The sequence below is a fragment of the Saccopteryx leptura genome, chromosome 8 (assembly GCF_036850995.1).
Source record: "Saccopteryx leptura isolate mSacLep1 chromosome 8, mSacLep1_pri_phased_curated, whole genome shotgun sequence".
Taxonomy (NCBI): Eukaryota; Metazoa; Chordata; class Mammalia; order Chiroptera; family Emballonuridae; genus Saccopteryx; species Saccopteryx leptura.
The window spans coordinates 87,197,117-87,210,758 of record NC_089510.1 but is presented as its reverse complement, the minus strand read 5'-3'; positions in this window follow the sequence as shown (position 1 = coordinate 87,210,758).

Sequence of the window (13,642 nt, the reverse complement as noted above, 5' to 3'; positions counted from 1 at the left end):
ATTATAGAGCTACTTTCAGAGTTTGACTTGGCCAGGAATAAGAAATGTAACATGGTTTTTCGAATTTTCTGCACTTACCATGAAACGACCAAGCCACAGGTATCAAACATTCTTTGTTTTTGTGTTATAATCACATTACAAATTGAACATTTCCACATGTGAAAGTTGGCAAATCTAACATGAATGATTATGAAGATTGTAATTACATATATCAGGTATATACGGCCTACATATTTTCACTCACACGAAATTGTATTTTCTCGAGTCCCTAGGCATCTATATATAGTGTGTTTATAGGATGTAAAACCATCATCTTATATATAAACCAAAAATGTATATTTTTAAGCAGTTATTGCCAGGTCGGGTGATAAGTCGACATAATATTTGGAAGGTGCAAATACCGGGAAGGGATAGAGATTCCCAAGTTAACCAAGAGGAAATTACTAACAATAATAAGTTGAAATCAAGAAGAATATAATTTGGACTAAATGTCAGAAGGAGAAAAAATAAGCTTCCTGGCTACGATAACTGTTAGGCTATGAAATAATTCCTAAGGGAAGTGGAGATCTCTTCTTTACACTGGACTCTGGAAAGGAAGCATACGTTTTTGGAGTCCTTTTTATAACAAGTCATTTTGCTTGTGGAGAGGAAGGAGATTCTTTCCGTTTCTATTTTCTGTGACTTGATACTGAGGGAAAAAATTTCAAAAGTTATCATGTAATTACCCATTAAATGTTCACCAAACCACCTTTGAATGAGACCTTGCAATTGCCTTGTAGTGAACATTAAATCTCCTGTTCCTTCACAGCCAAGAAAAATCCCACAGTTGTGTCTTTTGTAGCAACCCAGAATTTTTTTATTCCAAACTCAGCTTGGTCTTGATGACCATTTGGTGGTCTTTTACTCATCTCTGAGCACCTCTCCTGCCACAATAATTGGGATTTTTTTTTTTTTTGCTAAGAAAAATCACTGTATTTGTCAGGGTTTCTTTCCTCATCCCCTATCAACCACAACTGCTCTCTCTCAACAGAGGCTGTTTCTTAGTTCACAGAGAAAATGAAAGCATAAAGTATGAGCACTACCACACTCCGTCTTCATCTGCAAATTAATCTGTATTCATAATTTCCCTTCCTTCCTGTGGAGGCAGAGATATACTTGCTGTCCCAGCCATGTGCAACATCCTGACCCCTATTATCTCCTACAAGGACTTGCTGTGTCTGTCACACATTCTTTGCAAGTTCTCAACAACTCTCCTAAGGTTAGTTTCTTTCCTCAAGCATGTGATATGTTTTAGCTCACCATTCTTTGGTAGGAGGGTGGGGGGGGGGGCATTTCTCAGATTAGCTCTTTATAAAGCAGACCGCACTGCTCATGGGCACACCCCAAGGGTAAAGAGGTGGCCATAGGATGGATGTGGGTGAGGGATGCAATGTGGATGGAATTTAGACTTACAGGCTGAATGGTCACATATATGAATGCACATAGAGTTCTTCACAGTATGAAGATTTCAGGGGTGGGAGGAAAAAAGCAAGGGGTCTCCTACAGGCTCTAGAGGCTGGGTAGACCTCTCCAAACCTCTATATTTCAGAGCAGAACTCGGAGGAGTTCAAGAGTTCACAAGTCAAAACAGGCCTTCTACATGTTTCTATGAGTATATTGATCAAGTTAGAAGGATGGAGCACATTTAATGGTTTGTTCTGTTGGTTCACAGCTTTTTGATATTAGACAGACAGTACATTTGCCTCCATTGATATGCTTAGCCCTGCTAAGATGAAGCGTGACTGGCCTCAAGCTAGTATAAACTGGTGTCCTATATATACCAATCTCTTGCAGTATTTATTGTTAAACTAAAACATCAATTGTCCTTTTCCAGTTCTTTCCATTTGACAATATTAGCCATCCCTCTTCCAGACTCTTTTTCTTCAGCGTCCCACAACTGTCTCTCCTTCCTCTCTGCCCTTTGTTGTCTTTCCTGGGTGCCTCATCTGCTATCAGTCACCTAAATGGTAATATTTCCCAGAATCTAGTCCTTGGGCTTATTTCATTCTCATTCTACATGTTCACCTGTCATTTATAGATATTTACCTCCAAATCTAAAATTTACATCAATAGGTCTCAACCTAGATAGACCCATTTTCTTATATCCAGACATACCATCTGAATGTCTCACATTCACCTCAAACTCAAAATGACCAAACTTTTATAGTTTATTCTCCACCCCCTTAAACACACATTTCTTCTATTGCATTTGTTATAATTACAAGTGGCACTAGCAAACAAAAATCTGGAACTTATTCTCTCTAAAAGATTATTAAAACACCCTTGAACTCAATGTTTACCATGCTATGAGATGAAATCCATTACTGGTTATAAAATCACTGTAGTGAATCATAACCAGCATTTTTTAATAACATAAAATGAATATTGAATATATTAGGATGATATTAGCTATGAAAGAGAAATGAAAAAAATACACATAAAATGAATAAAATAGAATAAAGAAGAATAGAAAATACTGTATCAGAGTAAAGTGCATGAGTTAAAGGTAAATTTTGTTTACTGAAACTTTTGATTTATTTATATTTATGTATATATATTTATTTATATTACAGATATATAAATTATATATATTTCCTGTTATGAATTCTGATACAAATTCCAGTGCGTGTGATTTGGAGTAGGGCTCAATTTCTCAAAGATCCAACCAGTTCAACACCAGTTGGTATATAATTCAGTTCAACTCTGACATTATCTACCCAGAGATAGCATCAGATTCCAGAGATTGAGGGCTCAATCCTATAAAACTCTTCTCCCACTCATAGGACCTCTTTACCTTTACTTGAACTGATACTGACACACACCTATCTAAGCAGCTTACTTAGACAGTCATTCCACAGGGATTCCAAATAGTCCTCACCTCTTTGGCCCTAGCAACTGATTTACAGGTTTTAGATTTAGGACCTTCTACTCTTATATAGTACATTGATGGTTTACTCCTTTGTAGCCCTTCAGAACAAGATTCAAAGAATCAAACTGTTCACCTTCTCAACTTCCTTGCAGAATGGGGTTACAGAGTATCTCCCAAAAGTCATAACTTTGTATCCCATCAGTGACCTACCTAGGTCTGTTATAAAGTATTGCACCCCAGATTCTGGAAGACACCGTACCTCACTTCGAGTCAACGTAGAGACAGCCAGTCCAAATAAATTTTGAAGAGTTTTATTAAAGGAGGAGATTTATTAATATGTCGGCCACATATGACTGACACGGGGCTTCAGGCCCAAATCATGCAGCGCCAAAATAATTCAGAGGCTGCTTATATACCCTTGATCACACGTGGGTGGGGGAGAGCATGACATTATGGCACAATCATTAACAAGATTATAACATTTGTGAGATACACAGAAACATTAAGACTCTCAGGTAACACAATCAAAGATGTTTACAAATCTTTCAGGGTTTCTCTCCCTCACTAGTCTAGAGGTATTTTACTTTCAAGATTCCAGGAAAGAGAGAAACTATAATCAATGCAAGGTGGTATGTAAATTATGCCTCCTATTGAAAGAAAAGTTTCTCAGTTAACCTTAATCCTTTCAGAGAACTTAAAACCAAATTACCTAGTCATCCTTATAAATCAGGAGACTTCTACATTCCTTTTCCTCCATTTTCCAAGGAAAGAAAAGGAAAGCCTGACCTTTTTCTCATAGAATATCAATATTAATTTGCAGCTTTTTGCTACCTTACAACATTCCCCACTGGCTTTACGTCCCAAGTCAAATCTTTGACTTAATTTACTAAAATGTATGATGCTGTGGTGGAAGGATATTAACTTATAACATGTGGTAGATATTTAATAGAAAGCAATAATATCAATACAGTTCACTAAAGAAACAAATATTACTGATTGATTTCCTATAAACTGCACAAACCTTTTGCAACTTATATAAAACTAATTGGCCTTTATAACAATTTACTTTTAGTCAGAACTTTTAATTTTAAAACTTTTAACCTTTAGTGACAATTAAGTTGGCTTTCTTTTTACCCTAGTTTTCCATTTCCCCAAAGTCAGATTAAAAGGGAGTCCTTAGTAAGTTTCTTCATGCATTTGCTATACGTAAACTAACCAGCTTCCAGTTTGTGGCTGGAGTAAGGCACGCTGTAGAGCCAGTAGCCACGGCCACCATCACAGCGCCTGGCCCATGCAGGTTCGCATTAGATTTGAACAGTCAGTAATGAAACAACAGAGCCAAGAACTGGTGGGCCATTACCTTTAATCCTAGTTTGCACCCAGCGGGCGAGTAAAAACACACACTAGGCTCCAAAACTCACTCACATTCAGTGCTCACAAAGCTACTGACTTATCGGAGTTTCCTAGAATCAAAGCTCACCAGACTTATTCACCTCTGTTCCCCATCTCCTTTCTTCTCTTTGCACAAACTGGCTTCTCCTTCAGCACTCCACCATCTTGGCTGCTTCTCCTGGCCTCCTCCACATGGGCTTTCTCTGCTCTCCTCTCCTCCATGTGGCCTTTCTCTGCTCTCTCCTCTAATACTAATCTCAGGAACCAAGAGAGCAAGCTCCTGGTTTGCCCCACTTTATAGTGTAGAAACTAAAACCTTTAATCCAATATACAAACAAGGAAGTCTCTGATACAAAGTCACTTATCTGAGGCATAATGGGATTCCTCATGAGAGTGCACCACCCCACATCAAAAAGGGTGGGAAAGGTTTAGTCCCCAAACCAAGCCCCAGGCTACAAGGATCCTGCCTGCCCACAGCCCGCCCCCAACACACATTAATATAATCACGCCCAAGCAAGAAGGGCAACCAATACCATCACCTGGGCAACAGGCTTCCATGTGGGCAGTGCTATCTTTAACAAAGTGAGCATAATATATTTTATCTGCCCAACACACACCAATTTTCTACCTTAGCAGCAGTGGGAGTTGTCAGAATCACGGTGTGTAGACCCGTCCATATGAGAGTCAGTCCTTGGGTGATGTACTGGATCTCCTGGTAATGTTGGAAACATCTCTCGGATAGTCCTTTGAACAGTTTGCTGGGTAACCTGTAAATCCTGCAAGTACTTAAAGCAGGGGTAGTCAACCTTTTTATACCTACTGCCCACTTTTGTATCTCTGTTAGTAGTAAAATTTTCTAACCGCCCACTGGTTCCACAGTAATGGTGATTTATAAAGTAGGGAAGTAACTTTACTTTATAAAATTTATAAAGCAGAGTTACAGCAAGTTAAAGCATATAATTATAATTACTTACCAAGTACTTTATGTCGGCTTTTCGCTAAGCATGGCAGAATAAATCTTTATAAAACAACTTATTATAGTTAAATCTATCTTTTTATTTATACTTTGGTTGCTCCACTACTGCCCACCATGAAAGCTGGAATGCCCACTAGTGGGCGATAGGGACCAGGTTGACTACCACTGACTTAAAGAATGAGTGGGTACATTTCTTTTACTATTTGATTCATGCATTTTATTTGCCCTGAACCTTTTGGTGCCTATGGGCACAATGTAACTTCAAATTATTTTCTAATTAATATTGGGTTCCTTTCCTACTGGCTTTGAGACAGTGGATACAAATGCAGGTCCAATACTAGAATGGACAAACTAAACCTGGAAAGAACCATATATAGCATTTCCTAACAATTGTCAATCATTTTATTAAGGTCTATTTCTAAATGTTTACCTGGGGAAGCCTTTTTCTGTTGTTAAAATCTTTTTTTCTAATTGGTTTAGAATAAACCTTTGGCAACAAGGGTCCCAAAACTCCACCGGCTTTGGGTGGCATCTTTCTATCTATTTGAATTACTATGTCCCAATTTTGAGGAAGACTGGAAAAATATGCAATTAACAATAAAATTAAAATAGCTAATGTTAACAAATACTATAACAAGCGTCTTAATACAATAAAGTGACTAAAACCTACTAGATTATTAAACAAACTTCTAACTAATACAACAGGATTTAGAATAAAATTCTTACAGTCTCAAATGTTCTTAACATGTTAACGTAATTTCACTAAGTCTATGTGTAAGGTCGGTGGATAATGGGGCATGGTGACGTAGGGACTCAGACCCGCCCACTTTGGCGGTATTTCCAAATGGGTAAAAACTTCTTTTGGTCAGTAAGTGGATATCTGAAACTAGTATTTATTCTATACCTTCTCTTGTCACTTCACCCTTAGTTGTCCCTGCCAATTTACTCTAGCACCCTTCCCCTGCTGCTCCACCTACAGCATGTCCCGGCCCTGCTTTTCACTCACCCAAACTGCTTACTTGCCAGCCCTCCACCCAGAGGCTGGAGAAACACTTCAAACTGCCCAGAGAGAGCCAAGAACTGGTGGGCCATCACCCTTAATCCTAGTTTGCACCCGGCAGGCAAGTAAAAACACACACTGGGCTCCAAAACTCACTCACATTCAGTGCTCTCAAAGCTACTGATTTATCCGAGTTTCCTAGAATCAAATGTTTCTAGCTCACCAGACTTTATTCACCTCTGTTCCCCATCCCCTTCCTTCTCCCTGCACAAACTGGCTTCTCATTCAACACTCCGCCATCTTGGCTGCTTCTCCTGGCCTCCTCCACATGGCCACTCTCTGCTCTCCTTTCTGCTCTCTCCCCTAATGCTAATCTCAGGAACCAAGGGAGCAAGCTCCCGTTCTGCCCCCATTTTATAGTGTAGAAATTAAAACCTTTAATCCAATATACAAAATAGGGAAGTCTCTAATACAAAGTCACTTATCTGGGGCATGATGAGATTGTACCACCCCACATCAAAAAGGGTGGGAAAGGCTTAGTTCTAAAACCAAGCCCCAGGCTACAAGGATTCTGCCTGCCCACAGCTCGCCCTCAACACACATTAATACCACCTGGGTGACGGCCTCCACGTGGGAAGTGCCATCTTTAACAAAGTGAGCATAATGTATTTTATCTGCCCAACATCATACTAGAGATATTTTCTGACAAACAAAGAGACAAACAGATTACTCACTCACACAGCTCAATAAACAAAGGAAGGGGTTCCACTTTCAGGGCTTCTCAGATGTTCTCCCAGCCACATTCCTGGAACTTCGGCTTAGGCACCAGAGATCCCCATTCACACACCAATCACTCTGGGGTTTTAGAAAAACAATAAAATCAAAGAATGAAATATCGACAAACACAGAGATGTCTCTGGAAGTCTTGGGTCGAGATTCATCAATCCAGGTTAGCTCAGTCTCCACTGATTCAGTGTGATGTGAGACTGACTAATCCTGGATGGACTTAACCTCCATTAGCCTTCCTAGAGATAGACGCATGTCCCTACTTCTATTTCTCTAGAGAACCCAATGTCTCTGAAGGCCCGAGGCAGAACTGGTGGACCTGGTCCACTCAGTTCTCACTAATGTCCCTCCAGAGTATGAGCAGATATCCCCCAGAGATTGAGGCAGGACCTAGAAACTCTCCATCGACGTCTCAGTCTTGGAGAGTGTACTGCAAACATGCCGACCATGTCTGATCTATTTTGCCATACCCCAAAACATAAAGACTATAGACTAGTTACAAACAGCAAAGCAGTTTCAAAGGCCCTACTTACTCCACCGAAGTTCCACATCCCCAGAGTCACAACTCAGCAGAAGCTCCCAGATCCACTCTACTACTTCTACTCCCAAACAGAAAAGCAAAAGCAAGAGTTCAGAGGAAAGAAAAGACTCAAACAGACACATTTTAGACATTAAACAAAGAATTTATACACACACACACACACACACACACACACACACGCATGCACACACTCACATGAGCGCACTCTCATGGATGAGGGAAAGGCTTCCCATCATGGCCTCTTAGGTGTAATGCAGGCCGCATCCAGCAAGGACTTTAGACTGTAAACCCAGGATTTTTTTTTTTTAGACAAAAGTAAGGAGAACTAATAAGAATGAGATCTCGATAAATACAAACGTGTTTTAACTCAGGTTTTTCTTTGAGAGCATAACACAACTAGCTGCCTCTGGAAGTACAGGGTCTCTACTCAGTCCCCTTTAATTATCTTTCTCGAGCATGAGAGAAGCTGATGGACCTGGTCACTTCAGCTCCTACTAATCATCTTTCCAGAGTACAATTAAATTCATCCCAGAGAATCCTAATTAAGACCAAAGGCTCCCTTACCGATGTCTCGGCCTTTGGAGAGTCCACAATGGGACTAAATTCAACTCAGTAATGCCGGAAAGCTGGCTTTACCTACATACCTCTGAAGTTTTAACTCAGCAAAGCAGACAATCTGTTCTATGTACACCACCAGAGTTCCACATCTCCAGAGTTTCAGCTCAGCAAAACAAAGAACTACTTTACTGTTGGTCAAATAAGTTTATAAATATGATATATATGTTTGCTCACTTATAGTTTGCACTGGGTGTGGGGACAGACTGGAAGCAGGCAGGATGGTTATAGCCTAAGGCTTCGTTTTAAGAATAAGCTTTTCCTCACATGCTTGACTGATTGCATGATGTGGGTGGTGCCCTCTCATGAGGAATCCTATTATGCCTCAAATAAGTGACTTTGTATCAGAGACTTCTATGTTTGTATATTGGATTAAAGGTTTTGATTTCTACACTATAAAGTGGGTCATACCAGGAGTTTGCTGTCTCAGTTCCTGATATTAGCATTATAGAAAAGAGCAGAGAGAGGAGAGCAGAGTAAGACCACGTGGAGGAGAGGAGAAGCAGCCAAGATGGTGGAGTGCTGAAGGAGAAGCCAGTTTGTGTAGAGTTTGTGCAGAGAGAAGATGGGGAACAGATGTGAATGAGACTGGTGAGGTTAGAAACCTTTGATTCTAGGAAACTCGGATAAGTCAATAGTTTTGGGAGCCCTGAATGAAAAGGGAAGTGTGTTCCCACTGTGTGTATTTCTCGCCCACCGGGTGCAAGCTAGGATTAAAGCTAATGGCCCACCAGTTCTTGGCTCCATTGTTTCATTACCATCTGTCCAAATCCTATGCAAACCTGCATGGACCAGGAGGCTGTGATGGTGGCCATGGCTACTGGCTTTACACTTACCTACAATTTCCGGAGTTTCAGCTCAGCAAAGCAGCTTTGAAGGCCCTACTTACTCCACCAGGGTTCCACATCCCCAGAGTCCCAAATCAGCAAAGCCTTCAAATCTGCCCTACCTACATTCTAATCTCAAACAAATTTGACCAGCACCAGTCCCAGACAGAAAATCAAAAGCAAGAATTCAGAGGAAAGCCAGAAAATTCATTCAGTAACGCAAAAAGAGTTGCTTTACCTACTTCCTTGACTTTTCTGCCAAATTGTCCAAATTGTTGAATTTGGGAACTGGGGGTTTCTACTGGAGAACTATCTGAACCCCACAGGAAAACTGGGAGCCCTGGAGCATCTTAGGTGGTGCCTCTCCTCAGGATTCAAGCAGGGCAGGGCAGCTCAGCGGAGAGTTCGTCCGATTCAGTGTGTCTCCATCCAGTGACATGTAACACCGATCCCGGACAAGCCCCCAAATGTTATAAAGTACTTCACCCCAGATTCTGAAAGGCATTGTACCTCACTTCATTGAGTCAACATAGAGACACACAGTCCAGATAAATTTTGAAGAGTTTTATTAAAGGAGATTTGTTAATATGTGGGCTGCTGTTGGGCAGATAAAATATATTATGCTCACTTTGTTAAAGTGGCGCTGCCCACATGGAGGCCATTGCCCAGGTGATATTAATGTGTGTCTCTCTGGGCAGGCAGAATCCCTGTAGCCTGGGGCTTGGTTTTGGGATTAAGCCTTTCCCACCCTTTTTGATGCAGGGCAGTACAATCCAATCATGCCTCAGAGAAGTGACTTTGTACTAGAGACTTCCCTGTTTTGTATATTGGATTAAGGGATTTTGGTTTTCTACACTATAAAGTGGGACAGACCAGGAGCTTGCTCACTCAGTTCCTGCTATCACGATTGCAGGGGCTTCCCTGATCCCTTGCTGGTTTTCTGCTTTTCCCTTGTCTTCTTTAGTGGTTTGCCTGTCTTGGTGAGACACCAATTAAATAGGATGGCCCACCATCCTCTGACTGCCGTTTCTTCACCATCTGCCCGAATCCAATGGGAACCTGCATGGGCCAGGCGGCTGCTTTGATAGTGACAGCCATGGCTCCTGGCCTTACAGCCACATATGGCTGACATGGGGCATCAGGCCCAAATCGTGTAGACCCAAAAATAGTGCAGGGGCTGCTTATATACCCTTGATCACATGTGGGTGGGGGAGAGCATGACATTATGGCACAATTATTAACAAGATTATAACATTTGTCTAGGGGATATACAGACACATTAAGACTCTCGAGATAACACAATCAAAGACATTTACAAATCTTTTAGGGTTTCTCTTCCCTCACTAGCTTAGAGTTATTTTACTCTCAAGATTCCAGGAAAGAGAGAAACTACAATCAATGCAAGGTAATATGTAAATTCTGCCTCCTGTTGAAAGAGAAGAAGTTTCTCAGTTAACCTTAATCCTTTCAGAGAACTTAAAACCAAATGACCCTAGTCATTCTTGTAAGTCAGGAGACTTCTACATTCCTTTTCCTCCATTTTCCAAGGAAAGGACAGGAAAGCCTGACCTTTTCCTCCTAGAATACCAATATTAATTTGCAGCTTTTTGGTACCTTACAACAGGTCTAGCCTTCATCCCCACCCCCAAGGAGTTACCCCAAACTAGTTCTATCTTTTATAGGCCCACTAGTAACTCTCCTATTAATACTTCTCTTTGGCCCTTGTCTTTTCAGAATCTTCATGTGCTTCTCACAGAATGAAGTTCAGACTCTCACCAATAAAACTGTCATCCAATTATTCCTCCTCCAATCCTTACACCAATACCTACTAATACCCCAGCAAATATAGGCTTTCTGTCTTCTTTTTTCATTGCGCTCCTTCTCAGCTTTAAGCAGTCTTAAGAGAACAATGCCCTTTATCTTTTAATATTAGAACAAGATGGGAATGATAGATAAAATGGCTACCATCTTTCTTAAGAACAATGCAGGCCTGAAGGAGGAAGAAGGACTTGCCTACTCAGTAATCTGGCTCAGACCTCCCTTGCAGCTGGATGTTGATAAGGGATGATTGGATTAGGGTGTAGACAATTTTGAGGAACTGTGGTGCCCCTCCCAACTACAAAAAGAAGAAGCATCTTGCAGCCACCTTTGCCCAAGGCCATTTTAAAACTTCATATAACCCCTGTACCAGTCCTCCCTTGGGGCTGACACCCTTTGCTGGTCTCAGCCCACCTGCACCCAGGCATTTTTAAAATAAATTTTCCTTTTGAAACACACTAGCCTCGTGTTTTTGGTTTGACCTGCAACTTCTGTCTTCCACATTTGCTGTTCCACTTAGTTGTACATTCATTTCCCATATGTGCCCTGACTGGGGTCTAACCTGGAACTTGGTGTTTCCAGGCAACTAAGCTAACTGGTCAAGGCTTGGGTTGTAATTTAAAAATTATTTTATTTTTTTATTATAAATAGCTGTTGCAAAAGTTTGAGAACAATAGAAATAATTGTTCACTCAGTTTCTAGTCTTGACCACTACAGTCCTTTCTCCTAGGGTAAGCTTTCTAGATTCTAAATCTGATCACATTCTGGCACTGATAGTTCTTCATAGTAACTTGCAGAGTATATCCAAAGTCTTCACATAATTTTAGAGATTTGTAATCATCTGGCTTCTCCAGTCTTATCTGCTACTCCCTCCCCATATGCATCAGCTCTTTATCCAAAAAGCCCTTGTTGGGCAGATAAAATGTATTATGCTCACTTTGTTAAAGAGGCCGTTGCCCAGGTGATATTAATGTGTGTTGAGAATCCTTGTAGCCTGGGGCTTGGTTTTGGGATTAAGCCTTTCCCACCCATTTTGATGTGGGGCGGTACAATCCAATCATGCCTCAGAAGTGTCTTTGTATTAGAGACCTCCCTATTATGTATATTGGATTAAGGGTTTGGATTTCTACACTATAAAATGGGGGCAAAACAAGAGCTTGCCTCTTGGTTCCTGAGATTATCATTAGAAGAGAGAGCAGAGGAGAGCAGAGAAAGGCCACGTGGAGGAGGCCAGGAGAAGCAGCCAAGATGGTGGAGTGCTGAGTGAGATGCCAGTTTGTGTAGAGTTTATATTTGGGATAAGGAAGGAGTTGGGGAACAGAGGTGAATAAATCTGGTGAGCTAGAAACCTTTGATTCTAGGAAACTCGGATAAGTCAGTGGCTTTGTGAGCACTGAATGTGACTGGGTTTTGGAGCCCAGTGTGTATTTTTACTTGCCTGCCGGGTGCAAGCTAGAATTAAAGACTATGGCCCACCAGTTTTTGGCTCCATTGTTTCTTTACCAACTGTCCGAATCCAATGCAAACCTGCATGGGCTGGGCAGCTGCTGTGATGGTGGCCCTGGCCCTGCCTTCTGGATTTATAGCCCTCCACAATTCCTTGAGTCCAGCATTCCTTCTGTGGATGCAAAAGGGGCACGTGCTGAACCTGAGCAACTCAAGGGAGGCCTGCTTGGTGGCCTCGCAAACCCACAGACTTAAAGTAACCACGCAGGAGGGTCTCAAATTAAGACTTTCTAACTAAAAGCTGTTTGCGGTGGATAGTCATGTCCTAGGGAGGTATTTTTCTCTAACAAAGGCCAATACTTACCTTAATCTAGCCTGTTGTCTTTTGTGTCTACAATAATATATCTGATAACATATTTTTGAAAAACAAGGGGAATCTTTTCCTGCTTCTCTCAGGGAAAGCATCCCACTAGAGCAGGAACCAAAAAACTCCTTCTTTGTTATTTTCATGTTAATTGTTGACTGTTAACTATCTTATTCCTACCTATATAAAAGAAGTTTCAGTATATAGATTTTTACTTTTTAGCCAATCCTAGAAATTCTTCTGCTTTGCCTTCTCCCACCTCCCTAATCTATCACCAATCAATTTCATGTAACCCCCTTACGTCTTTCCCTATTGATTCTGATGTATAAAATAAGTGGTGAAACCACCATTTTCCAAAGTACTTTCTCAATCTGTTGAGACTTTGATTCTCAGCAATTGTTGATAGTTTGTCTCAAATAAATTCATACAAAATTCTTACAGGTTTGAAAGTTTTTTACATTGACATTTCTCATGGCTCTGGGCTCTTATCCTGTTATTTCTTTTGTTCAGATGTGCTACCTTCCACTGTCTGCCTCAGCAAACTATACACTATGTAGACTTCTGGTTATGGGAGTCCATGAAGCATCCTGAGACTTCCTTGGGTAGAATTTTATGTGCCTGCCCATGGACAGTTTCATTATAGTCAAAAAAGTTCCATACTTTTCCCTCAGTATAGGGCAGAAAACCACAAATCCCTTCACGCCTCACATACACAATATACATTTTGATGTATTTTCTTCCAATATCTATGCTAACTTTAATAAAATTTTAATTACAGCTTATACACAGTTTTATTTTTGACATCTTACCTTAACATGGTATCAAAAATTTTTTTCCATGTCATCTCATTGCTTTGTTTAGTACAGTATTATAAATGTCTTTAAAATATGTGATCAGACATGTAATTTGAAAAATAAATCTGTTGAAGGTATAAAGGGCTGAACAGGGAGTGTGAACAGACTGAAATCA